A 27711-nucleotide genomic window follows, 5' to 3' on the forward strand; every position below is an offset into this window, starting at 1 on the left:
CCTGTGAATGATCCTTGCCTTCCTACTAGCTCATTACACAAGTGCATATATGACACTAATGCATGCCAGATCTGCACCAAGATGTGTGTTGATCTGACGTTTCCCGATACAAAAAAATAACACGTCGATGACATTTGCTAGACTGCAATATACTACATTATTTCCAATAAACGATACTGATAATATCAATATCACATGTTACCTCCCTTTTTTAATTTCCCCTGCATACTAGCACTATAACCCAACTAATACAAGATATAACTATATTCATATCGGGACAAACTTACTGGGTTGTTTTCGAAGCAGTCTTTAATACTATCCAACTACAAAGTGAGTGTAAAGTACACAAGTTTGTAGTAAACACTGACTGGGAGATTTAGTTGCTTTTGTACAAACATTGTTAGTGAAGGATTATTTAATACGCCTAATTATTATAAAATAGCTTTGTGCAATAGCAGTTAGAACTCCAATTATGAACAGAGGTACCAGTCCCAAAATCGATGTACCTAATACATGGAGATCATTCATGAACGGGTTGACACTGGAAACAGATAATGGGCGATACAGGGATATACCACGGCCGTGCATGTATAAAGCTAAAATAGAAAGTTATTCCAAACGGTATTCTATAATTCGTCTCTATTCACATCCATACCATCCCTAGGATAATGTACGTACACTCCTATCAAAATCCAATTCGCCCTACTGCCAAACCCGCTAGTCAGTGCACGAGGGAGCTAATGGCGATTCTGGATGGAAGAGAACAAATGCAATGAATACTAGAAAAAGAAATCAAATCGCTACAGACCACTCCGGTGGCCTAAGTGGTTATAGCTTCCTCCTCGGATACAGGAGGTCGCGGGTTCGTACCCCCGCCGATTCATACTAAAGACTTATATAAATGGTACCTCGCTTGGCGCTCAACATTAGGAGGTTAGTGTTATATAAATCACTATAAACTGCCACACTGGAAAGATTGTATCGTTATGACTGAAATTTGTTTAGAGCTAAGTTAAAAATCTAAATCAATCACACACACACACACACACACACACACACACACATCCCTACTCATTGATAGTTCAGCGGTTATACAATATACGGTGCGTGCATATACATAATTGTTAATATGCTCACAGACAGATCTATAAATAACCTTCACGATTTCGTGGAGACAAAAGTAACTAAATTCAGTAGTCTAGCTATTCAAGGAATGATATTTTAGTTTATTCAAACTTTGCATTAGTTTTGACCATTAGTGTTGAATATATATTGCAGCTGTTTGCATATATTATTACAAGATAATCCTGTAATTATCATTGACTTTGAAAGATTCATTGTTTTTGTCTCCTTTCAGACGCAGAATATTTTTTTCAACATAGAAATAGCTCAAGATTATATTGTGGACTTTGCATTGGTCTTAGGATGTATAGTATCCAATATGTTCACAAGGACGTTCTTCTGGTGACTTAATGGATTTCGAATAGAAAGTCACGGTATATGGTATTAAAAGAAGACATTTCTTACCATTGGAAATTTGATAGCGTACGGAGTCCGGAAAAAAGATTTGAGAGTGATTCGCACGACATCCGAATATGCAAGTTGTTTTGTTTCTTTCCTTATTTGGCTCCTTGCAGTTGTTAATGTAATTGTTGTTTTAATTATTTTAACATCAGTCACCGAATATGACATTACGTCGGTAAGAATGTTACCCTTTGAAAATTTGATATTCAGATTATGAGATTATTTTATTTAAACCCTAGCAGGGTCGGCGTTTGTATATGTACATCATTGGTTTTTATTATTTGATGGGTTTCGGAGAATTAATCCATACAAGAACTTTGGAGGTACGAGTCTATATCATCATCAAACAAAGCAAAAAAGAAAAAAGAAAATTTGCTCAAAAGTTTCAAGGTTCGTATTTAGCAGTAACTTGGGAATAAATCAAACAGAATGTCAGCATTCCTTCACTTGATGAAACAAATGAATATATACATAATTCAAGAGTACTGAGTACAACAATTACTCTCCTCACTTCGGCAATTGTTCCAAAGGACACGTAAATGAATTTAGATATCATACCTTGGGTTTATAAAATAGTATGGTTTAAGATCTGCTCTGTTAGGTCTGTAAATGTTCTTTTTTATTGCGCCGAATCGGACATTCATTCGCAAACTGTAAGAACGTTTTATTCCATAGGTACTTATGAGCTACAAAATCAACTGTTATTGGTATCAATGGGCACGTCAGACAGGGTCTACCAGTCATGAAATTGTACTAGGCGATTGTATTATTAATAGAAGAACCATAATAGACCCTCAATGTTACCGACATGAAAACAATTGAAGTGGAGCAACAGCTGCGAAATGAAATACAAACGTGAGGGTTCGGTTGCAGATGAAATCTGTGGATTTGCCTGAGTAACCGATGTTGGTCCTGATGTTGAAGGAATCGCATCCATAATAACCATCGTAGGTGCACCAATCAGAACTATTGTGAGGATCTATTAATAAAAACCGGTGTCTTTGGTGGTGCTATCAAACAAATTTCGATAAGCTTATATTCTCGAATACGTGTCTGTTCAGAACGTTTTACGGCGGCACAAATTATTATGTGCACTATCAGTTAACTGTATTCAGTGCCAATCAAGGATAAAATAATTTGGGCAGCCGAGGTAGAGAATGTGTTAGCAAAAATGGAGAATCAGCGCCAAGCCCGATAACAAAAATTAACCTTGCTGCGGCGGATTTACATACGATGAAAGTCAAGTTAAACAATCTTCACATTCTTGTATTATTAATACCCCACGAGTTGAACATAGTATGTGATTTGGTTGCCAAAATGGATACAAGTCATGGCGGAAAGAATCTATGGCGATTATCAGGAGCCAGAAAGGCAAAGGGTGCAAAAGAGACAGTCTGACTACTAAGTTTGCAAATAAACACCCCGCACACATTTGTTGATTCAGGTCACATTTTAATCTAAATCTATTCAAAGTGTCGTCACGGTAACAATAAAACTAATAATTTTCAAAATGTTCAGTGTGTTCTATGTGAAAACATATGTTCTATGTATTCAGTCATTTATCTCGCTAATGGCATTTGTTATGATTGCATGGTTACGGTGGGTTAATAAATTTAATGTATTCAATTTTCTTACAGGACAATGTATAGATCTAAATGATTTTTTATTGAAGAAAGAAATTTTAATTTATATTTTCAGTTACAAAACAGCTACTTCATATGCAGAGTCACTATGTACTGTATTGAATCTTTCACAGTTTTCCAGAAATTATATCTTTGTCTCTCGATTTAGGAGAAATTGAGAATGATTCTTCTAAAGTTTTACTACATCTTAAAGTTGTAACGTCAATTTAGTTCAACACTAAGTGGCCTGGTACTGTAATACACATTGATGTTTCTGTGAACAGAGTAACTAAACGATAGGAAATCAGAACCCATTTATTTTTCATTCATATTGTACAGATTTTCCTTTTACTTTAACCTTTATTCATTGTTGACTAATTTGGTGTGATGTGTCGCTTTTTGTTGAAATAAATTCGCACCCTCGACTCCAACCCCACTCAACTCAACTTCAACTTCGCAATCACGTATCTTTTGTTTTTTGGTTAATCGCTACGCATGGTTTCGTGTTTATACTGAATTAAATCACGCTATTTGGGTTTTATTCACCTTATGGATAATATCTTTTCACTAAGATTACCACACTTTTGATTAATTTAATAAACGTCTGCTATTCTGATCCCAACATAAAATAGACATGGAAAGTACACATTGCGATAGTATTTTTCATCTGATTTTCATAATGATATGTACATTGCCCTTATTTATGCAAATGATTAAATACCTCAGGTGAGCTCTTGGCCGCTGTGTTACGACTTTGTCTTCCTTTCTTTAAGTTGTGTTCAAATACGAATAAATACTATACTCATATATATTAGAGAATTGTTGTTGGTACTCTTGGGAGATTCGAACGCGGGTCAGCGGGTTACGGCACCAATCACCAACCCATATGCCATCTCAGCCATAAGCACTTATAAAATTCAATCAATTCGTTGTCTTTCCTTGTATGTATCAATGCATTTTTTTCTTGAAGATAACAATTTTCCGTTTTCGTTTCCTCACATTTTTATAAGAATGGTACAAATTATTTTTGACCCTAGTATGAAAGGATAACTCAGAATTAGAATACATATAAATACAAACTGAATTACATTGTTAATTTTGTCTGGAGGTCCACCCACATTTTGATGACTCAACCAATTTGATAAACTGTTCCGTTATGTTTTTTTTGCATATTACAGTCCCTAAAATATTTCTTTTCTTCCTGAAATTATCTATAATTATGTTATATTCTACGCAAAGGTTAGAAGATAAGTACTAATACATTTAATATATTACCTTTCATGGAGGGATTCGTATGTTATAAGGTTATTAGACTCAAGTGGCAAGCTCTTATCATACGGTGATGTTAGACTCAAACACACAATGGTGATTAATAATGTCATCTTCAGATGCTAGAAAAGACATTGATCAATTGTTCGAACGTGTTATTTATACCATCTTTTCGATATAAGCGCTGTCATTTTTTCATTAATGTAGAGTAATGCGAACTTAGTCTGAAGTGAACGTTTCACTGACAGGAATATACTATGCATTTCTTAAATATTGTGTTCCACTGTTTAAAACTATCTACAGTTTATCAGAAGGGGCATAACTGGACAATACGTATTTTTCTCATGGACGTTTAAGAGTATAACGGATGATGCTATCATCCTCCTCCACAACTGTTCACCTATCCATAGGTTTTACACCAATGACAAGACGTCTGTTCAACGCATACCACCGCATGGATTGAATGTTTATATAGTTTACATTCCGCCTGAAAATGTAACGGTGACAGTAGACATTTTTAACATAATCGAAAATGATACTGGAACTTACAGGGTGGTAAAACAATGGAAAGTACAAGATTTGGCTGACAGTGTTACAATACAAATCACTGATATGTACATCAGTGTTAATGTACCAACGAATGGTATGTACCCCAGAATTTATATAAACGTATCGATTTCTGTCAGCACAAATAATATCATGTGAAGCAAAACAGTATCAAATAAAGTTTACCTCCCGCAAAATTGAATCAAACGTAACAAATGACTAGCTATACTGTTCCTCAATCTGCATTGCTACCATAGACGACATACTTAATTTTTCTTGTGTCTTACATTGAGAAAGAACATAATTGTATACATTCAGAGTGTGTGCTTTTACGTACAGTGATTAAAGATAGTGTTTCATCTTCCATTTTAATTCTGAAATAAAGATATGCTTATTTCTCATACACTGTAATTTACCGCAGAAGAATAATTTACTGTCCACGTGATGTTTGCGTGGCAACATTGCAATTTACGTAATTTCCTTACCTACGAGCCGCACAGTTCATCTCGTTTCCCTACAATACTTTGAATGTATTTATAGGCTTGTCTTTACAACCATTTCTAAATAGTGTAGAACACACCCAATCATTTTGATAGTTTCGGCTGATATTTTAAGTTTGTTTTGCCACACCAATTGCTAAAATTATATGAATATAGACCATTGTTTATGTATATTAATTTTGTATTGTTTCTCTGACCCTGAGGGAAAGAGTTTGGGCCTACCTGACTAATGTGTGTAATGTGTGGTTTGGATTTTTAACGTAGCTTTAACAATTGCTCAGTCATATCGCTACAATGTCTGCAGTGTGGCAGTTTATAGTGATGTCTAGCACATGGACATCATGCCACGACATGTAGCATGATGTCCTACCCAGTCACATTACACTGACACCAGTCCTAACACTAACCTCTTAATGCTGAGCGCCAAGCGAGGTAGCTGTTAGTACCAATTTTTTAGTCTTTAGTCTTTGGTATGATTCGGTCGGGGATCAAACCCACGACCTCCCGCATCTGAGGCGGGCGCTCTAACCACTAGGTCACCGGAAGTTTCACCTGACTAATTTCATTTCTTTTAAAATATGTTTACTTGGATTTGAGTTCAGGACATTAGTTTTACAATCTGGTATTTGTAATACAAATTAAGGAAACATTTGGCCTTCTTTGCCAGTTTCATGGGACAATAACCCACATCTTACTCTGTCATAGGTTTTTATGTAAGGGTCTGAAGTAAAAAAAAAAATTCATTCCCATTTTAATATCAATTCTTGTGGAATCACATATAGTTGTGTTCAGATATAATCTGAGAGAAATTGATTACTCAAACGATTCGTTAGAATGTGAAAGTGCTCGTTTGCAATTTGGACTAAACACTATTTGGTAATTATTGTGGATTCCCTTAAAGACGTTCTGGAATATATCATTGTGATACATCCAGGCTGCTGTTACATCAAGCCATTAAATTTTATGGGTACACCAGCACATTCAATTTTGGATTTCTTTCTAAATAATACATGTTTAGTCTTGTGGTAGAACTGCTAGAATTATTTAAGATATAATTCACATTACTGTATGCTCCTCTTAAATTTTCATTTTTATAACTGTTGTAATTAATAATTTTGTTGAAAGTTACTACACTTGTTGGTGTTATTGTCTGTTATCTTAAGATCATACAGATTTCTTTATAAGAAATCATAGAGGGTAAAACGAACAATTGGCATGGTCCATGGTAAAGTTTTTAATTTCAAACTTTTGAAAAAATCTTTAGAGGAACCAAAATATCAATTAATGTAGTGAACGTTTTTAACAAATACTATCCTGGAAGAGTTTTTGCGCTTCAGCACGTCAGGCATTATGCTGAATCAAAAGTAAAAGCATCTTTGGTAGAACAAGAAATAAAACATATTTTGTACCAGTATTTGATGAAAAAAATGTTTTGGATAAAACGAGCCTAATATTTCGTTAGTAAGTGTATCCGCTTTCGATAGGGAATTAAAAGAAGTTAAAAACCCAGATGGAAACAGAGTTAATAAAGCTTCCACTTCAGAATGAAATTAAGACAATGTAGAGAAGAGAGACAGAAAAATTAATTCAAATTCATTGAGATAAGACGGAGAGAGAAATTTAAATACAGAGAGATAAACAGATACGGGGGGGGGGGGGGATTACAGAAGAGAGAGCCAGATGCAGAAAGAAAGGAAATACAATTGAAATTAAACGAATCTGACCTGGCAGTCGGAGCACCCTCCCTTACACCCATGTTCAGGTTTTGATATCACCAGAAATATTAGGTTATTACCCACTTTCAAAGAAAAATAAGTTGAACAATACTTTCCTCACTTTGCGAATAAAAATATAAACTTGAAATGGTCAAGTGAGCATTTAACATTTTTATTATAAAGTGTAATTTCTGTGTTATTGGCAAAGCGCGTGAAGCCTACATTTCGCTGTCGGTACAAAAAGTGCCATTGATGATGTAGGTAAGGAATGTATCTTGAAGGGTTATAAGTTACCCCCAGAGGCTTATTGACAAGTTGTTCGGCACTGTATAAAGAACCTGGACAAACCTATGTAAAAATAAGAACTATCTGATAAGTGGTGCTCAGTCAAGAAGGTTGATTATGATTAGGATAACCCCAGACAACCCATATTAATTGAAGGGTTCAATAATGGCGTCAATATTGACCTCAAGATCTAGCCCGACGAGCAAAAGCTTGAAACATTGGACAATGCTGCTCACGCAGCTATGAATATTCCTTGACACAAAATCTTCCATTTGTAAAGAAGTCTTTCTCTAAGAGACACAGGAACTTTTCGGAGTCTTTACTTTTATCTGAGATGTAATCGTTCTGTTTTGTGTAATCATTACGTGAGTACAACACCAAGCTAATTACGCCATATATATGACCTTGAACCGTGAGTATATGTTTTAAATAATTTACTTCAAATTCGAAGCACACGAACCATTAAAAACATAATAGTAGTATGCATCTTTGATTAATCAAGAGACCTATTTGCAATTTTCAGGGATCATCCATTACACAACTACGGCGACAACCCAGAAGGAGGATGCAAAGGTATTTATTCTGCTACTACAACGTGTTTATTTTCTAGTCATAATCGATAAACATGTAATGATTGACATAAGAACGTTCTTTTATTCTCATGAACACCCAGTCTATTCCATATTTGTTCTTACTAGAAGTACATCATTTTGCTTTGAAGAAAACCCGAAGTTCTGAGAATGAACATATCACTTAGAAAACAGTTGTTACTTTGGGGATCGCAAAAGGACGGAAACACTTTTAAGGAAAACTCAAAACCTCAACATCTTATTGGAATTATCGGGTTACAGTTATCAGCATTCACCATATTAGACCAATGAGCAATATGTATCTTCATATATACAGTATTCAGTTTCTTCATTTTCGTTTAGAAATCAATTATTGCAAGTCCAAAGTGTAAAAAGGATACATAAGTTATTTCTCCAGGTAAAACTGTTTAAATTTATCTTTCTGTAGCAATATAATGATGATACTCATAAAGAAACAATAATAACCGAAACTCAGGTGTTCTTTCTACAATTGTCGGCCGCCGGAATACCTTTTTTATATTTCTACACGATTCGCATATTTCTATGTATTTGTCTCTAAATTTGAGTATGTTTCTAATAATCTAGCATTTTAAAGCGAGGGGATATATATATATATATATATATATATATATATATATATATATATATATATATATATATATATATATATATATATACACACATATATATATATATATATATATATATATATGCATGTTTGAATAAGACAGAAAACACATGAGAAATTCTCTTTGCGTATTTACATGAAGTAGTCATTACTCGAATACTACCATGAGCCTGAAAGTATATACACAAGGTACTTTTGTTGAAAATACAAATATGGTCCATTTTAGTTTAAAATCAGTTTTACACGATTAGCTGGAGAAAACTAACATTGTTGTTTACACATTTTATGTTGGACTTTAGATGCTGTCATGTTTGGAACTTCTTTTACTTCCAAATGAAAGTAAACAATAATTGTCCACAGTCTTCAAAGAAGGCACACTATTGGAGCAAATTCATGAATAAAATATTTGCCATTTAACATCACATAAAGTTGATGAAACCTATGTAGAACGCATTATGTAAGTATATAAAGAACTTTTTTATTCTGGAGCTGCAGAGTAGTAAGTCTACTACGCTACGGAATCTTAACGGACTGGCTCTAATTGGATTCGAAAACAATTGTGTGATGATGAAGAAAGTGATTTGGGAATCCGTTATGTTGAAAGATTAGAAGCAAAAAGCAACTAAAGATAATGCTACAGGTAAATAAATAGACGACGAAACGAAACCTACCGGGATGATATTTTTATTGAACTTCCTATTTAGAACATTCTTTTCAACAAATTCTGATATTTTGTATTGTTTTTCCCTACATAAAGACCAACACTTTGACAAGAAGATAACAATCAGCTACAAGAAGAAACTTTTAAAATTCCTTTACAAATTGGTTGCTTTGTGATATGATGGTCGAAGTAAAATTTATTTCAATACAAATCTTACAAGGCCCGTTTTCCACAAGTTATATAATGCATGTATCCGTTAGTTAGACAGAGTAGCAACATGTATCTCTGATTAATGGATACAATTCGTACAGTATTGACTTTGTTCTTTTTAAGGCACCAATTATTACACTACTGCGGTTTTGATGCCGGAAATGGATGTAGAAGGTTCTGTATACATGGCAAATCTTTTCAGTTTTATTCTTCCTATCTTTAATACCTTTTCGGTACTCTTGCTGAATGTATTGATAAAGTGATATGTTTGACATCCGATCGTTAACATTCATCAATACTGTTCTTTCTATTTAAAGCGATAGTCCCATTAACTCGCTTTTCTTGCTCACCCAATTTATGATCACTGCAAGCAGAACGAACATTTAAGACCAAAATAAACAGGCTTACAGTCTAGAGAATATATAAGTCTTCGGCGCATATGACTTGCTCACCTGTACTAAAGTTATGTCCCCTGTTGTTAGAACTTCGATTACAAATAGCATTGTCCCTTGTTGCTCGATCAGACTTAATGTTTTAGTGTTGTAATCTCATGTATCGTACCATTATATTGCAAACTTACTATACGGTTTCACAGATTAATCCATCCTCAATCCATCATTGTCATATGTTGCCGATAGTTTTAATTCGACCTCTTCATCTGTCTTTTCACGTATTGCTGACAAGTTAATTGCTTGCACAACATAATGACTCCAATGTGAACTCTTTGAACAAAAATGTGTCATATTCGCCATAGATTCAATCAAATTAATGTGTTGTCAATTCGCCATATATATTTGCTTGAAAATAAAATAACGTTTTATCCACCGTCTAGCGTGTTATTCACACATATAATATTTTTCGTCTATTTTATGCTTTGCGAACATTACCCACGTATATTGTAGTCTGAGGCAGATGTTACATTATTCCTGATCCTATCAGTATTAAAATCAATGAGATGATATTATAGTAATTTGTTCCTGGATGATATAAAAATTCCAGAATCTATTCAAAAAGCCACCAAAGTGTCAGTCTCCTTCCAGTTAATTCATAAAAATATCATCTTATCAGATGTAATTTCATCTTAGCGGAAACACTAAATATAATCTCTACGTTAAGAAGCTGAAGAAATCTAATCCATAAAATTACAGTTCCAAAAAGATGCATCGTGTAGAAGGAATTATATTCAAGCATGCATACAGCTAAAATCTTTATATCTTATTTATAACTCTCAATAGTGTCATTTGCCCAGATCAAGTAACGTTCGTTTGACTGAACTTTACAATAATAATTGCAGAACCTATATTGAGATATTTGTGGATGATACTTCAAAGATGTTTGATAACGTATGAAAGTATAAGGATGATGTCTTTATCCACTGATTTGTTATTTTCAGGCACACATTTGTTCTTCCCATCCTGTTTCTTGATTCAATATCTTCTTTTGCTGTTTTTGTTTATGATGGTATACACATTCCATTTCATATGCTACATTTTGAGGTAGATTATGCATGATACTGCTTGATTTAGTAAAACGTTATTGCAAGGCATCAAATAGTTGTGATAATTTTTGGTGCGATCTCTTGGTCATTGAGGAAATCGAGGCAATCCTAGCCTTGAAACGATTATGTAATCAGCGATGAACATATAATTTTCATATTTCATGTAAAATCATGTTTTGAATTCTTTTCAGGATTTATTTCCGGACCATTTGTGCTGCATATTGTTTTCGGAATGGGAGGTCTTTTTGCTGTTGGATTTATGACTTGCCTTCTGCCCAAAATTAGAATCTGGTAATAATGCATCTTAACTTATCGAATACATAATGGAAAAGTCGCACGACAAACAAAATGGAATTCAATATAGGAAGTATGGTTTCTCTTCTTGGAATACATGCATATTTGTGTGCCTACCATTTATCTAACATTCTCACAATTTAGATAACATGTTGAGAATTAATAAATAAAACGCACTGATAACTATATAGTTGGAATTTGTAACATTATCTAACGGCACGAGAACACACAGGCAAAAAATAAAAACTAACGCAGTTATTATTATGACACAATATTTAAAATTATTGAGTAATCTCACTACATCCATCGTATTTGAATTAGATGGAGAAAAACTATAGTAGAGGAAAACCTAAGTGTAAAATGCCCTACGATTATGTAGCCAGATTTTAAATTTTTTATTTAACCTATTATGATTAGTTTTCTAGCTTACGTGTGAATAATCCAGTTGACTTGGATCTTAGGAATACAATTTTCTATCGTCTCAACTATCAACAGATAACAGCAACTTTTATTCACCATCGTCATAAGCCAGTGTGTTAAAAACAAATCACTATGTATTGAGCCCTAACGAGAAAAACCTTGAACGAGGCACTCACGTCTATATATCGATAAACATCACTGTTTTTTATGGAAATATTTGCGAAGTTCACGTGTGTTATGGAAATATAAATATAAATTTTATCCTTAAATCATTTTAATTTCAATATTTTGCAATAAGTGAAATTCACCTTCCATTTCATTAATGTCATCCTGAACACAGTGTGTGCAACATATATGTCTTCTTTTATAAAAATTACTTCTCTTCCGCTCTTCTATAGCCATACAAAGAATATATTTAAATGTATTCTACGCAACTTGAAATGTAAGTGTCATATTTTATATGAGTAAGTTGGCTTATGGATATCAGCATTTTATGAATATTTCATTTGCATTGTTTGTTAGTTTTTAGGTTTTTGTTGTTTTATTTCATTATATGCAACAGAAAATTGTAAACCTTGTCCAAAATTAAGTTATATTCCTACTAAACAAGTATCATTAAATTTTGTTTGTAAACAGCTAAAATTTTGCAAGACTTTTCCTAGAAATATGGGTTAAATATGATTATTATCAATAGAAGTAAACATATTTATTTGGGTCTGGGTTTAGGTTATTTGAATTCCTCTATAAGTATTTATAGTCTATAAGTATACATGGTCTACCCCATTTATTTAACATTCTCTATTTTACTTTTAGCAACAGACCATTTAACTATAACTATGATTTAATTTTGTGAATATTAGGAACCTTCGAGAAGGTCATTTTCCATAAGTTAATAGTTCCTTTTCTAGAAAACGTTTATTGTGACATGGGATCAAACAGCGGACTTATGATTCGTTTTTTTAGAAGTTATTCATTCGTGCTTTAAGATCTGAACATAGCCAACTGCATTATTGTTTTGTCCATCGCTTCATTTGGGTTGGAATTTTATTTATTGAAACTATTTATTTACTGGAAATACAAAGTGATGTTATAAAATTATATTCTTTGACATAGAGACTTGAGTTGATAGTGACACATCAAGTAACAACATATTCTTGGATTGTATTACTATGATCAAACAACAGACTGTTGGCACATCCTCACTACATGGGCCACCACGTGCACATCAACACTTCCAGTTTTTCTTAAATTTGGATTTCCAAAAAGAATGTTTTCAGAACTTTAATCATTCGGACTTGCGTCTGTAATTTGAGGATTATTTTGGATTTAATTCGCGATACTGTAAGTTCGTATGTTTTACATTTTCACTTTGTTTTCTAGGGAAATAAAATATTTGTTGAATTTTACAAATCCTTTCTAAAGCTTCTATGTATTTTCTATTTTTCATTTTAAGACCACAGACGCAAAATAACAGCGAGCTTTTAACATTCATTTTGCTGCATCTTGGATAATAGGGATATATATTCAACATCATTATCATCAGTGAATACTTTCGTCGGCTTTTTATTTTATCCATTTACATCTATGCTACTCACATACGTGCATCTGTGTACAAAATGTTTGTGGTTTATGGGAGACAACTCGAAAGATTCGCTTAATAGAACAGAAATCGTAATCATAATTTTCTATAAATGCAAAATACAAAAATTGTGTCAAACATTTTGAATAATGTGTCATATAGCAATCAACACTTTTACCACCTCTGTTTTGCAACAGATTACGATTTTATCCTCTTAAAATCTGCCGTTTTGTATATGTATATGAATAGTTCTACACAGTGATTGTCCGCAATTGTTAACGATGGTTTTTGCTGAATTTCCTGGTTTCCCAAACGTAATAAGTTTTAAATATTCAAATATAGATACATATAATTTAAGTATCTTTCTTCAAACTTCTTGGATTGGAATACTATTACAATATCTTAAAACTTAATGTTAATATATTAAAAAAATAAAAAAGTAATGTCTGCATTAGGCTGGCATAAGAACAAAACATGGCTGAAAATCAATTGTTCCAGGGCATCGTTTGGAGCGTTGTGCCTTGTCTACACCTAATAACAGCATCGCGCCAGGAGTTTATATATTTTATTGTCAGTACAAACTGAATACAGGATTTAAAAGTAACTGCAAATACATGTATTGTTCTGTCAATTACAGTACAACTATCGTTGACATCCGTTAGTCTCGAGGGACGATGGAACTGCGCCCATGAGAAATGTACCGGTTGGTGGCTGTGCAGCGACTGCTGTGGCTAAGTAGTCCAATGCGGGAGTGGCAGTCCTTGCTGTACTTGCTGCACTTGAAGGTTGTGTCAGGTGTTGGATGAGGCTGCTTCTTCTTCCTCTGCGATCGTCTTTCATCAGCTAGCAAGCGTTGCTTGTCCTCTCCGGCTTTCAGACCAGTGATCAGAGCATGTCGCCAGTCTGATTGATCTAGAGCGAGCTCTTCCCAGGTGTAGACATCAATATCAAGGGATTTCATGTCATGCTTACAGACATCCTTGAAGCGGAGATGTGGCTGCCCGATCCAGAGGCGAGTTCCGAATAAAGAATGTCTGATGGGGCGTTGGCGGAGTGTGATCATGCTGAGAATCTTGGCACGCTCGAGCACCTCGTTGTTTGTTACTCGATTGCTCCAGGTGATTCCGAGTATGTGTCGGATTCAACGCATGTGGAAGGCGCTCAGTCTTTTCTCTTGTGAGGCGTACAGAGTCCAGGTTTCACTGGCATACATGAGAGTGCTTAGCACGCATGCACGGTACACGGTGATCTTAGTGTTGATATCAGCATGCTGTTGTTCCACACTCTCTGCGACAACCTGGAGAGAGTTGTTGATGCCTTTCCGATCCGCTTGTTGAGCTCAGCATCGAGCGAGAGGTTGTTGGTGATGGTAGAGCCGAGATACATGAACTGCCTCACCACCTCAAGTTCGTAGTTGTTGTTCTTTAGGCTTATGGTTAACCCAAACTCATCACATGCTTTAGCAAAGCGGGCCATCAGGCGCTGAAGCTCAGCTTCTGTGTGGGTGGGTAGAGCAGCATCTTCGGCGAAGAGCATGTCCCTGATGGTTACTTCACGCACTTTGCTCTTTGCCTTCAGTCATGCCAGGTTGAACAGTCTGCCGTCTGATCGTGTGTGCAGGTAAATCCCATCTGTGGACGTCCCAAAGGCGTGCTTGAGCAGGACTGCGAAGAAGAGCGTGGGGGCAAGGACACAGCCCTGTTTAAGTCCACTGCGGATGTCAAACGGGTCGGATGTTGAGCCATCGTACTGCACTGTGCCTTTCATGTCATCATGGAAGGACTGGATCATGCTTAGCAGCTTTGGAGGGCAACCACTTTTCGCCAGGATTGTGTAGAGTCCGTCTCTGCTGACCAGATCGAATGCCTTGGTGAGGTCTATAAAGGCCAGGAAGAGGGGTCTGTGTTGTTCTCTGCATTTTTCCTGCAGTTGCCTGACAGAGAAGATCGTGTCGATTGTGGACCTCTCTGCGCGGAACCCGCACTGCGACTCTGGGTAAACTCTGTCAGCACGCGTCTGCAGTCTGTTCAGGATGACGCGTGCAAAAACGTTACCCACGATGCTGAGAAGTGATATGCCCCTGTAGTTTTTGCAGTCGCTTCTGTCGCCCTTGTTCTTGTACAGGGTTATGATGTTAGCATCTCTCATATCCTGAGGCCCTGCCCCCTCGTCCCAGCACTGGAGAGGAGGTCGTGCAGGTGTGTGAGAAGCACGCTACATCCACACTTGATGAATTCTGCTGTGATGCCATCCTTCCCTGAGGCTTTACCTAGGGACAGTTTCTCTAAGGCTTCTTTAGTTCGTCTACAGTAGGTTTCTCGTCCAGTTCGGCCATGAGAGGGAGGTTTTCAATGGCGTTGAGGGCATCATTGGTCACGTGGTTCTCTTTGGAGTACAGTTCGGAGTAGTATTCCACCCAACGCTCCATCTGCTTGCCCTTGTTGTGGATGGTATCGCCTGTGGCAGACTTCAGTGGTGCTGTCAGTTTCTTTGTGGGACCCATTGCTTTCTTTATGCCATCGTACATGCCTCTGATGTTTTCAATATCTGCTGCTGACTGGATACTCTGACATAGCTGAAACCAGTATTCATTGGCACACTGCCGTGCTAATCTCTGCACTTTGCTTCTGGTAGACCTGTATGTCTGTACTGTAGTGTCTTCTGACACGGGGATCGCTTGTATTGCAGGTGAGCACTGCCACGCTATTCTATGGCTGGCACGAGTGTGGCAGAGTTAGCCTCAGACCAGTCATTGTTCTTTGATTGCTTCTTACCAAAGATCCGTGTGGCTGTGCTGTATACAGTCTCTCTGATGTAATCCCATCTTTCTTTGGGACTGTCGTTGGGGGGTTCTGAGTCAAACGTCTTGGAAAGAGCATATGTGAATTCCTCAGCCTTGTCTGGATATGATGTCTTGCTCACATCAATGCGTGGTTGGCCCTCTTGCCTAGAGCGGTGGATCTTCTTTGGCTGAAGCTTCATGTTTCAGCACACCAGCGAGTGGTTGGTGTCGCAGTCAGCACTGTGGAATTTACGGGTAAGAAGCACACCCGTCATGGCTGACCGTCTTGTAATGATCAAGTTTATCTGGTGCTAGTGTTTAGACCGGGGATGCCTCAAAGACACTTTATGCTGTGGCTTTGTCTGAAAGAATGAATTGATGATGCTGAGTTCGTGGTACGAGCACATCTCTAGAAGGCGCTGCCCATTCTCATTCATCTTCCCAACGCCAAACTTGCCAAGACGGGAGGGCCAAGAGTCATGATCGGCACCCACCCTAGCATTGAAGTCGCCCAGCAAAATCAAGTTCTCTTCCTTGTGAATTTTGTCAACGAGCGAGTTTAACTCATCACAAAACTCATCCTTGGTATCTGTGGCGGAACTTAGTGTGGGAGCGTAAACACTGATCAGGTTGACAGGCCTGTTTGTGGTGTGGAGGCGGAGGGATAGCAGTCTTTCATTTCCTTGTTGGCAGGGTTCTATCATTCCCAGCAGAATGTTCCTGACAGCGAATCCAACACCAAACTCTCTGGCTTCATCTGCACTCTTTCCTTGCCAGAAGAATGTGTAGTTCTTTTCTCTGAGGGACCCATAATCTGGTTGTCGTGTCTCCTGTAGTGAGGCGATGTCGACCTGGAGCCTTGCAAGTTCGTCGTTGATGACTGAAGTCTTACGAGCATCACTGATTGTCTGGAGATCATCTGAAAGCCCAGTCAGCATGGTCCAGACATTCCAGGTACCTAGCTTGAGGATTGAAGTCTTCTTTTTTATTTTTGTTTTGTTATTTCTTGGTGCAGTAGTTGCAGTCCGCTTGTCAGGTACTCGCGTACCTTAAGCCTTACGCATCCAGCAAGGCAGGCGAAATGGTTTGGGACGTCACCTTATTGGCTTGGGGCTGCCCACTTTGAGGCGGGCGGTAGCTGTCCAGTGAAACATGTTTGTCTCTCCCACCGTCGAAGCAACCCCTGGCGTCTGGCTCTACGCCAATCGAGCGGTGACTATAACCGGTACAACTATATATTGAAGCTTATGAGATTCATAAAAAAAATATTTACTTGCCAATTTATGCATCTCAAAATATATTTATTTTATACCCCAGTCCCAATTCACTGGTTGTCTGGCTTCAAAAGAATTAGTGGTCCTATGCTATGCCGAACATCCATTCCTGTACATTTAGGTGCATTTACAACCTTAGGCAAGAGGTAGAGACTCAACTATAATATGCTTCTCTGGACGGCATTCGAATCACACTAAGTGACAAAAATCAACACTTATGCAGACATATGATAAGAATGATTCTTGTACTTGAAGACATGTAAACGTATTCGTATGTTATAGATTTACAGAACCTAATAAACGCAAATTGTACAGTAGGGTCTCGTGTTTTTCATTAGTTCTTGTATATTTGCCATTAGAAGTAAATACCTGTTTCTAAAAATTTAAAAGTGATGTTGCTATGTCCATGTCAATAAAATTAGACTTTGTGAGAGTGAAGTTATTAGTTTCATAGATAGCTGCCTTAATTTGAGGCTCAGTAAGAGCCACTAACAGAAGTACCACATTGAAAATGAAAAAAATTATTCAGAGTAAAGAAAATTAACTTTTACTTACCTGTATTGTTTAGGTTCTAGTGCTGCTAAATAGGGAAACTGCCTTGTCTGCACTTAGTACCATATTATCGCACCAAGGGTTGTTATAATAATTGTCAGCAGAAAACATGCAGAACATCTCAAGAATGGTATTGTAAGCTATAATATGTAGCCCAGATTTAATTCAAAATTTAATCGGTTTCCCAGCCAATGGGTACATCTCAAAACAATTTCTGACATTAATAACGGCAAAACGTTAATTCATGCTCCAGCGAATTTGTACCTGCGGATGAAATACTGGAAGACGAAACAACACGCTGAGCTTCCACGTCGCGGAGCACATCCCAACGTATAAAAGCTGCATTGAACGGGATAAAATTATCTTCCCAGAGAAAGTTTAGACATGGTGACATTGCGATCATATTCGATTTGAACGTTGATCTTAAAAGCCATACGTGTGGCCTGCACCATTATTTTCAAAAAAAGATTCGCTAATATTGGTGTAATCATGACTGAATAGATATCACGGACAAAAGTATATCTGTAGATATGTTTATATTATTCCTATAGCCCAGAAAAGGTATCAGAACACTAGGTTACCGTGTTGACAACTCGATATCTATAATGTCTGAAGATGGATTAATTTATTAACATGAAATACTATCCATGTCAATTAAACGTATTGTATATTGGTTATTGTAATTTTGAATGTAAATCCGAATCGTGTATGTAGTGTCCATTATTCAGACTCGATAAAATAGGTATGGACGTGGGAGACAGGATGCTAAAGGCAAGGTGCTACGAGGGAACAATAGCAATGATGGACAATGCAAACGTCTAAGGGCATTTAGGCTTTGACTGTACTGAAAGCCAATTAACAACTGTAACAGACTAATACTTGCATAAGTGTTGAATGAAATAAGGTGTTATACAACTGCTTGGGTAGATCGCAAAAATATTACACGACGAATAATATAGAGTTCAGAGAGTTGAAGAGAAACAAACTAGTTCGACTAATACATCCAATATCTATGACAAAAAGCTTATTTAAAGACAAAGCTGGAGACCATGTTCTTTTAAATGACAAACACTGGCGCTCCTAATAAGAAACCCTATTTGAATTTTGGATTAAAAACGTACATTCTATTCATCGTTCACAATTTAGGTGATCATTCATAACGATGCTTTCAAATAATATCAAGGAGAATACACAAACAATCGTACCGAATATAAATATATTAAGTTTCTGTAAGCGTGTTATAGTCGTCAGGTTCCTGCATAATACTAAGGAAGTCTCTGTAAAAGGAATAATCCGTTTAGTTATAACTTTAAATACACGAAAGAATCATTAAATTCGCTGGCAACATGATTATGTATTTAAAACCATACAGAAACACTGAAACTATGTTAGTGACACGACTCATACATATTATCGAAAGACATATACCAATAATAACCCATGCTAGATTTAATCAGGGATGGCCTTAGGCCGATTGGACCTATTTGGCCCAATTGGGCCACGCGCTCATAAAGGCCCCGAGCGTTATACATTTTTAATAATATATCTTTAGAGAGAAAGTAACATGCTACACGCACGTCCGTGCCAGTCCTATGATTATATGGGCTGTAATGTCACTTTAAACAAGCACTTGTCTGCGATGAACATACTGGGCAGGCCTTATGCCGATTGAACCGATTCGACCCAATCGGGCATCGCGCTCATAGGGCCCCATTGGGTTAATAATTTCTCAAAATATATCTATATCGAGAAAAAGTAATTTTAAAGCGATGGAGGAAAATTTTAAGTTCAATATCATATAAAACTTATCTAAAAGTTTATTTCCAGATGCCGTGGCCACAAGGGGCCTTTCGTGTAAGTCGAGAGATGATCCAACTCCGGCCCCGCGATTGCTAAATCCGTTACTTGATTTGATGAAACATCTATACCGCCCAAACAACAATGTTTACTCATCCAAATAATCAAAATGTATACAGTGATTATTACCAGCACAAATATAATATGATGTCATACTTGAATGTGAAAACACTTTGAGATCTTCATGATTGTAGCGCAAAGATATGAACTTTGTTGTTGTGTTGTACTTTTTAAGAATGTATTGTTGTGCATATTTGCGTTGTTTGTTTGTTAGTTTTATTATTTTTTATTTCAATATATGCTATTGATCATGTAACATTGAATGTTGGACATAACCTTGCCGAAAATTAAGTTCATTTTCTACTTGACCTGAATCATTGAGTTTTTAAATTCTATTAGCAAGTATTACATAGCTAATAGTTCCCCTATGTGTATGGATTACCTATTAGGATTATTACGTTTCCCTGAGTCAAGGACATTGCGTTTGCTACATTTTATACTCTACGTATAACTGAGATTTTATCTAGTAAAAATTAATAGAGTTCTTGAAGGTTGTTTTCCATTAGGTAATTTTGTGGATAGAAAATTTTAATTGTGACCTAAGGTTAAGCAGAGGACAGGATACTATTGTCTTTCTAGAAATTATTTATTCATAATTTAATATCTTAGCCGAATCAATTGTAGTTTTGCTGTGTCTAGTAATTCATTTGGGCTGGAATTTATTTATTCAAATTATTTATTCACTGGAAATACAAATTCTTCTGCAAAAATAACATTCTTGCAAAGAGAGGTCAGACTTTGTAGTAAAATTTCAAACAAGGATTATATTCTTGGATTGTATGATTGTGGTACAATCAAAACTTTTGGCGCATCGCCACTATACGGGCCACAACAGGGATATCAACACTTCTAACCTGGGATCTAATTTGCATTCCACTAAAGTTTATTCAAAACTTTAATAATTATGACTTTAATCTGTAATTGTATGATTATTTGGGATTTAATTCGCCATAACGTATCTTAAATATTTTATATTTTCACTATCTATTTTAAGGAAATAAATTATTTGTTGAATTTTACAAAAGTTTTGTTTCTCACCCTTTTCTATTACTTATTGTTAGACCATAGAATCGTAATAGTATGAATGCATCTATGACAAAAGATGTAAGAAAAATATATGAGGGACTCAACTATTACAGAGCATATGGGATAACGCATAATACGGTGTCAAATATATCGGATGTATATATGGCATGCACAATGATTTGAAGTGGAATTCATGCAGGAAGTGTTATAACACATTGGCGTACTAGATGAAAAAAATAATTGTACGTTGACAGACATAGGCACTTCAAAATTATATGTGTAGAGAATAAGTCAATAGCAAAGAAACAAACAAATGGTAAATTATGAACAAATTCGATAGATCGGATACACTCTGTTTTAAATACTTAATAAAAGTTGAACAGGGTGGATAGAAGTAGATTTGTGGATTCCGCTGCATTTTCATGACCATTCTGAGAACCATCCACTAGTTTCAGGAAAATTAACCACGGCCAAAAATGATTTACCCCCCGGCAAAAGAAATTAACTTTCGATTACAATGGTAGAAAAGCAGATGTGCAACGACTAATATAAAAATTCATAAATAGGAAGTAATGAGCAAGTCACTGCAGAAATGCGACTCAAATCATACATAAAACTGAATACGATATTTACAAAATGATTTGAAAGTTTTTTAGACATAGTTCTTGAAACTAAAAAGGTGGATAAATTACAGATAACGCCATTAACAAAATAAAGATCATTAAATAGGTAAAATATTTGTACTTGAACTAAGCCTAAACATTGGGATAGAATGCCAATACTTATTACAGATACAATATGCACCTTGTATTAACGGAGATCTTTTACATCGTTATAAACGATACAATATAATATTTTGACTGTAGATACTATGTATTAGAATATATTTGATGTACCACCAATTAAAAAGAACGTTCTTGTCGTTTTAAAGGACGGTCTAAGTGGTACGCTAGTTAGAGAGTTTTGCGGGTTAAGATCAAAATTAAATTTATTTTCTATTTATAAAAATGAAATGAAAGTACTCTGAGGTTTAATAAAATCGTAAATGAAGAGAATATAAAATTTAGTTGTTATTGAGATTATCTTTCGAACTTTCCGTGACCAGCTTCAATGTTCAAATGAATGATTATGATCTAAAGTGGTATTTTTAGGATAGAATAAAATAGACTTAGATTTTACAAAAAGATCTAAATCCGTCTTTGTCAAACTGATTGGTTTTTTTTATAAATTATCTTTCTTTTCTGCTTGACTTTAAACAATGCGTTTTTCACCTAACTTTAGCAAAATCAGGGATTAACATATAGTCATGCTATCTTGCATTTTCTGCAAAAATATGTTTTCAGAGCACATCTTAAGGATTTGTTTGGAATTTATATTTCAGGCCGGAAGGACCCCAAGATGCGATATCTATCTATCTATCTCTATCTCTCTCTCTCTCTCTCTCTCTCTGTCTCTCTGTCTGTCTGTCTGTCTGTCTGTCTGTCTGTCTGTCTGTCTCTCTCTCTCTCTCTCTCTCTCTCTCTAATGCATGTAGTTTCGTTGCCGGAACTGGTTTAACATCCCCTTTGCATATAACAAAACTAGAGCGTTATAATCACTTCGTGGTATTTTTCTTTTCCTATGTTGATGATTGGAATATGTTATATCATGCATGTTGCAAGCAATTACCAAGTGTTCTACACATAATCAAAATAGTTTTAAATACAACTAATTTATTCTTGCCACGTCAAACTTTATGATCACTATTTATAAATAACTGTATACTCTTATTCAGGTTTATACGTGTATCCCACAATTGTCTAACTGCTGCTACGCCTTGACTGAATATCACTAATACGTTTATTTAAAATTTCCATTCTCTTTACTTTTAAAGCTGTCCTTTTCCACGTATGCTAAAATTGCCGAATCAAATGTAGTACTAGTTAGTGCCTGATAAAGATATTTGCGAGTTACGCCATCATTGACACAAAACGGACAGCGTGTTCTTCCTTATTACGTATTCTTTAACTATGAAATTTAAATAGATCCACCGCGTCTCATACTTTTGCGCTTGTAATCAGCAACGCAGAGATCTACTGTTCCACGGTTAATTGTTAATGAAAATTTCCTGTCATAAATAACTTAAGTGATGCATACAGAAAACGCAAAGATGGTTTGCAAACGGAAATGTAAACATGTCATATATTTCAAATTTATTTTGTGATGGTTTAAATTGCTAAATGGAGGTTATGAGAGATACAAATGACAGGCATGGCTTTGTGGGTTTAATGCCATTTGTCAGCACTTCAAAGTCTTTACAAGGCGGCTATAGTATCTGGTGGATGAGAAGCCATGGAAAATACGCGGGAAGAACTAACGACCCATGGAATGCTAAAGGCAAGCTTTGTCACATACCCACCTTGGCAGAGCTTGAGACTCGAACCCACGCAGATAGGGGTGAGAAGTTAGTTATGTGTGAATGGGAAAGCTTTAGACCACTCGTTCTCTCACACACACACATCCATTGGGTATTTGTATTCCATGTAAACACCAGTTGATGAACTTATCTAGTTGGTACTGAGACGGGCAGCACATCCTCTAAGCCACTCCTGTTATTACCTCCATTAATTGCCTATTACAACATGCAGCATGGGTCTTTTAGGTTATTATATATCTCAGAACCCAAGGGGTGTTGTTGCTGCAAGAGTCACAGTGGATTTTATTCTGGTCGTTTCGCTAATATCCATATGTTGATCGTCCCTGGTTACATGCCTGTTTGAATGTTTGCCGATCTGTTTATTTCACGATCTGTCAGTTGCTTGCCAAAAGACACAATCACATCAAAGAGTATATTAGTAGATTAAATTTATCAACTTTGTTATGCTCCTGATGTACCCGCTATGTCTTTGCTTCTGGTACTGTGAATTAAAAATGGGAATTATTATGTGGTAAAATGAAGTAACTGCCAAACTATACATGCTTTTTATATGAGATACAAAGAGTGAATCGCTAGTTCATGCACAAACGTAAGCATATGAGCATGAATATACAAAACAGGCCGCCATGAATCGTCTGACCAAAATGCTACAGTGGGCAAAACTATCAGTTGTTGGTACTCTTTCATATAATATTGTACTAAACGTTGCATTTCTCTAACAAAAAGATACCCACAAAATAATGACACGTATTTTCTATACAATACCTCTAGATTTGAAATTCCATAAGTTTCACGCCTGACTTAGGAACTGATTTTATGCTAGGCTATAACGTACTGGACCTTTTCAAGATAAATAATTGTGATAATTAACTGCAATGGAACACAATACCATTTATTTCACAACACCATCAAATTGACGACATTATGATCAAGTCATTTGAATTGATTTGCGCAATGACATGGTCTTGTGATGCGGACGAATCCAAGGTCAGTGTTGCAACGCGCATATACATTTATTTCGTCATATTTTTAGTGTTTCATTATTTGCCGTTTTACCTTCGAATAGGAAGGATTATTGTGTTAATTATGATTTTCTATATACACCTCAAACAGCAGATTATAAACGATAAACAGCTGATATTCTTGCGCGGGATACAGTGATAAAGCTGTTGCTGAAATGTAATATGTATATATCCAATCTAAATATTGACTGGCTTTCTGATATTTTCCATAGTCTTGCCCTTGCCAAAGACGCTGTTGTTCATGAGCATGGAAACATTATTTTTGAATTTTGTTTTTGCAACTGCTCTTCGGCAATTATTAACGTCGATATAATATTTCATCCAACATGACTACATTTTAACACATGACGAACTTTTATTGATGCAAGACCATTATCAAGTGCCTGTTTAAGCTTTGTATATGTGAAACGTATCTCCATTTGACAAGCAGATTAGGAACTAGTTTATGAACAACATATTTACATTGTGTATACTTTTGTTGTTTTTCTGGTAATAAACTGTAGTCGATTAGGGACAAAATAGATACTCGTTATACTTATCGTGAAGCTCAGCAGGATAGTCAATTTCAAGTTCTCTTGCGCTTTTATCAGTTTCATCAAAAAACTATTTTTTCACTGATCCATATGAATCCACCATACGGCATAGACCCAGACATTGCATACTCATAAAGATTATTCGCGTACGGATAGGTTTTAAAAGTTGATGGCTCTGTATTATCATATTGGTGTAAATATTTATTATTGGCGCTAGCACAGTTTTGTTTGTTATGACACTTATTCCTCCTCCGATTCCCCGCTTTATGATAAGAATAAGTCCAGATCGGTTAGTTGTTCTTTTTTTGTTTCGCCCTGCTTTAATCATGCACCCCAGCTTAGTCCTGGTGCTGAGTAATACCAGGCAGGATTTAATACATAGTTGTTAGCGCTGATTTCTCTGATAATTTCAAAATTATCGGCTAGCAACAGCACATCTGTGATCAGATAGAAGTAGTGATAATCTCCAAAATATTTACAATCAGATTCATTCCAAATCGGTATAGCATAAACATTATCATCATCACTATCGCTTTCAAGATTTAATCGAGAAGAAAACAATTTTTTTGTCAGGTAAACTTATTTCAAATCTATGCCAATTGTTAAGATATTCATATGCAAAGATACCTTTTTGTGTCAGTAAATTTGATTTCTTACCGAAATGCTCTGAAAAATTATCATACTTTACCGCAGCCTTTTACAAACTCATCCACCTACGCTGCAATAAGCTGCAAACTATCAATTAATCTTAACTTGCCGAGTGCCACTAACATATGATTTTCAGTATTATTTGGAATACATTTTATTTTGTGCGGTATTTTTTAAATTACATTTGTCATGTGCTGGACCACGACACTTACCAGGATTATGACAGTGATTGTTTACACGATCTTGATATATTTCTGCTCCAGTAAAATCAGCTTCTTGTTTTATTGTCAGCGGTTTCATCGTTGCTGTTTTACTGAGCAACATCATGATATCAACCTCATTCGTAAGATGTTTCAGAAACAAAACAGCAGGATCCGTTTCACGATAATTTGTAATTGATTTTGACCAATTTTTATCAACAGCACAGGCAACTTCATAATCTACACCACAAAGAATATGTTCTTGAATTTTTCTTGTCGAAGATATATCAGAGGTATCTACTGCTCCTAGCTTTGGAAGAAAAATAGACTCAAAATAAGCATAAATTATAAAAGGAACGTTCATCTTGTGTCTGTAGTTTGCACATTGAAATATTGTTTCATCTTCGGCAGTCATTGATATCCGCTGTACGTTAGAGCAATACTCGAGATGACGATCAAGTACTTGCTGAGACTTGCATAAGTGCAAACATCTGACACAGAAATATTTTTATTTGTGTTTGTTATACTGACTTCAGATTATCCCGTTAACGTTCTTTATCCACATCTACTAATTTTATCAACACAATAATTTATTGCTTTTTGTGATGCTTGATCACTGATATTCTCTTGGATAGATCTTTTGTGATTACTCATCAACTCCAAAATACATTAACACCCGTTCTAACGGGAGATTCTTTTGTTCCTGAAATTTTGGAATTCTCAGCAACTGGAAAGCCAGTCTTTCTAAAGTTTCGATTGTTAACATGACAAATATAATTTGATACTCTATAAGGATGGTCTCTTGATGGAAATCATGCTAATAACATAGACCACTGAAAGCACTTGTTGTCGCTATTTTTGACATTCACACAAGATGTTAAGTTTTATTTTTATTTTGGTTGGCAGCTCGACATATGAGCTACCTCGCAATGGACTATATTTCATAGTGTCGAATACAGTTTCTGTTATTTTATCAAATATCCAGTCCGAACCAGATGATGTGTACTCGTCGATTTTCTTCCATATTTCCTGAAATATTTCATCTGACAAAGATATCAAATCTATTCCAGTTAAAATTCGGCGAGATGTTGATGTGATATAAAGATCAACAAGTTATTCGATTTGCTGTTGAGACGCAAGCTGCTCTGAAGAGATATTTAGCTTAGAAAACTGAACATGTAATTGTATTATGATTTTAAAACCGTTGTGTGTAGCAAGCTCAGATTTTACAGTTGGCAGACGCAGAAGATACACATTTGTGGCAGGGACATTTGCTAGAGTATTATCAAATTTCCAGCTGTCGTCGAACCTAGGAAAAGCAGTCGTCATTTGTTTTAGATTGATAGCTTGGTATCCCCATCAAACCTCGTTTTGTATATTGACAAGTTTCAACATTGTCATATTTTATTGTTTTATATTACTCTAATTGAGTCTGATATAATAAAAAAAATGAGATTAGAAAAACACAATCCAATAATGACACAAAATTTATACAAGCTGCCACTTATCCTGAAATACCTCGCAAGGTATCAGGAAATATTTTGGTTCATCCTAGATATAACCTCTTTGCTGGCAACGAGCTTAGAGTTGTGATAAACATCAGGACAAAAATGTCGATAGGAGTTTCAACTCCGGCTGATTATACAATTCGGGTGAATTGTAAAGATGATGCAGAGCATAAAGAAATGTTTTTGTATGCGTTAATATGGACGCTGTTTAACGATGCTATTTCAGATTAAATGCTAGTTTTTCATGTGAATGTTCATGTCACCGACAACAACCTTTCAAATTTGTCTTTGCATGATAAGTTTCAACCACATCATGTCTGTACGAAGCTAGTAGCAGAGAAATTATCAAACAAATTAAAACAAAAATTATTTTTGGAAATAAGTTTGATAATTTCGGTTACTTACAAATAACATTACGTGGAACTAATACTAATTAAGTTTGCTACAGATCACATCGATTTGCATTTGAGGTTTTACATCGCATCGTTCTCG

The sequence above is a fragment of the Sinohyriopsis cumingii genome, chromosome 8 (genome assembly GCF_028554795.1).
Source record: "Sinohyriopsis cumingii isolate HCF-2022 chromosome 8, ASM2855479v2, whole genome shotgun sequence".
In the NCBI taxonomy this organism is placed as follows: domain Eukaryota; kingdom Metazoa; phylum Mollusca; class Bivalvia; order Unionida; family Unionidae; genus Sinohyriopsis; species Sinohyriopsis cumingii.